This window comes from Piliocolobus tephrosceles, chromosome 19 (genome assembly GCF_002776525.5).
Source record: "Piliocolobus tephrosceles isolate RC106 chromosome 19, ASM277652v3, whole genome shotgun sequence".
NCBI lineage: Eukaryota > Metazoa > Chordata > Mammalia > Primates > Cercopithecidae > Piliocolobus > Piliocolobus tephrosceles.
Genome location: NC_045452.1, coordinates 59369526 through 59372164, shown reverse-complemented (window position 1 = coordinate 59372164; position 2639 = coordinate 59369526). Strand labels below are relative to the sequence as shown.

The 2639-nt window shown below is 33.7% G+C and overlaps 1 pseudogene; it reads left to right on the top strand.

The window, feature by feature from the left end:
- The first annotated feature begins 1888 nt into the window (after positions 1-1888).
- Positions 1889-2335, top strand: LOC111552974 (annotated as a pseudogene).
- Positions 2336-2639: the final 304 nt, after the last annotated feature.

Sequence of the window (2639 nt, the reverse complement as noted above, 5' to 3'; positions counted from 1 at the left end):
TCCTAAGAACAGGCTGGTGAGGTGTATGTGACATCTCCCCTTTCCCCCTAGTTGTTTTCTGGTGAAGAAATTGAGCATCATTAAAGTTAATTAACTGCCATAATTGCACTGCTGGCTATTATATTTCAATAACTTGCCATGGGGTTATTTAGGTAAATGTGAAAGGTATTGTAGTCACGGTGGTCAGGAAAATGTTTCTGAAGTGTCAGTGTTTGAACAATGTTAGAGAAAGGGAATAATTTTTTCAGAAAGTAACTCAAGAAAGGAGAAAGACATTCCTGAAAGCACATATAGAGTGACTATTCAAGCTTCGCTTTTCCTTTTGAATCATTCACACCAGTGAGTTTCCAAGAGAATTTTTCTCCTTTCGGTGATTGTCAGATATGGATTCATTGTCAGACTTCATGTCCATTAAATGAACAAATGAGATGTACTTTAATCAATTGCCAACATCATTGAATTAAGCAGAGCATCTCCTGTGAGGACCTGCCAGCCTGTTAGATTCATCTGTAACTAAAATTTTACTTACTTTCTCCTTCTAAATCAATCACTCAGAAAATATATGTGCATTTTATTTTATGTTTCTTCTTCTTCTAGCCAATTTTCTCGATGGTGATTTCTTGTTTTTATGTTTTGCTGTAGTATATGCTTTTTGGGGTCATAATAACACCAGTGGACATATGTCTGGGGTCATGTAACATCAAGACAGAATGAAAATGAATAGCACTTTAGAGGAGATCGGTAGAAAGTGTCAGAAATGTGTAACTTATTTGATTCCTCCAAATATTTATTCTTTGATGTCCAGACTCCTCTTATTTGTAACCAGAGAAGTTGAAAGCAGTAGAAAATTCGTAAGGTGCTGCCCTTAAGCTACATATGGGAATACTATTTGGACTACATTTTCAGGAGTCTCAGAATTTTGGCTACACCAGGAAACATTTTCTATTGTAGTGGTGGCATCACTATTAAAAACAACAGTGAGAGTTAACATTTATTGTGTGCATACTACATCTTAAGTCGTGTTTTAAAAGTTTATATATATAAACTGGTTTAATTCAAATTGTATTTCCTAATCTATTGTGGATACAGCATACAGACCGGAACTGGTCTGATTCCTGCTGTAAATTAGTGAAATTTAAAACTCTCATTTTCCCTCCATACAAATACTTTAAATCACAAAAATGCCCTGTATGTATTCACTTTCACCATCTAAATCGTAACTAATTACCAGGAAAAACTTTATTAAGTACATCGACAACACAAACTGATTTGCTACTGTGCGATCCTTAGAGTCTGCTGCTCATCTGCGATGCCTTAACCAGCTCATTAAGTCTGCTAATGTTTGCAGCCTTGTTCCTGGATCCTCTTTCTTGATATCCTTCTCTTCTGGCTTCACAAAACAGAGAATGACTCAAATTATTGTATGGACAATAAATAATTATTTTTTAATATCAGTTTGGACAATAATTGAAATCAGAAACTACCAGGAATTAGGTTATTGAAACAGATTTGGTGTTCATTTTTATTCACTGGAAATCTGCTTCATTTTTCAGGTTTCTTCAGGTTGTACTTGTTAACCTGCTCCAAACTTTCTGCTAAATATCCCAGAGATGGTAAGTGCTTAGTTCTGAACCTTTTATAAGTTATTAGGATCTGGGCAAGTTCTCTTAGAGAGACAGCTGAGAATAGTTACATACTGTGAAGTACACATTCATAAAATTAATATATGATTTGCATGATTTAATTACTGTAGTTGCTCTTTTTTATAAAATAAGATTCAAGTTTAGAATTTCATTTTCACCTTGAAATTAACAATAATTATTCACTATTCCCAAGACTACATGTTAAAAGCAGAAAAATTTATCCAGTGAGCCCTCTTACCACCGTCATGGTAGTCCCAGGTTGCAACAAGGACAATGTCAGAGCAGACTGTAAAAAATGTGGCTACTCTTGTTACTTGACTTTTGAATGCCACAATTTTCTCTGAGTAGACCCTAAAAGGGACATAGTTTTGGATGTCAACAGTACAAGTAGTGAAGATAGCAATGAAGAGAATGAAGAACTGAATACATTGCAGGCATTACAGGAAAAAAAGAATAAATGTACAAGAGGAAAAGAAAAAAGAAAAGAAAAAATCAAATTGAAATAAAAGAAAAAGGTCTTATCCAGTTCCACTGAAAAGACACTTCAAAAGAAACAAAAGTATCAGCAGAAATAAAAGAAAAAGAAAAAAAGAGTAAATCAATAAACGGAAACATTACCAAAAGGAAAGAACAAAGAGAAAAAAGAAAAGGCATTCTTCTACCCCAAAAGTTCTGAATTCTCCAGAAAGTAACTGATACTTTGGCTTAAGCCATTACATTTAAAAATTTGTTTTTAAAACGTGTTTGCCTTTCCTTGGAATTTGCTATATATTATGTTTTGCAATAAATCACGGCCTTTTCCATATAGACATTTTTTGTATGTGGGACCATTATCCCTCTGTTAATATATTTTTAATATGCTATGACTGTAAAGTATTAAATCAATCTTGTTACTTGATAGTGATGCCCCAAGTATAGCTATTTGCATGTACTAAACACATCATTTTTGGTATCTGTGTCTCTGTGTTTTGGCTAGTGTTATTACTTAATAAGTTG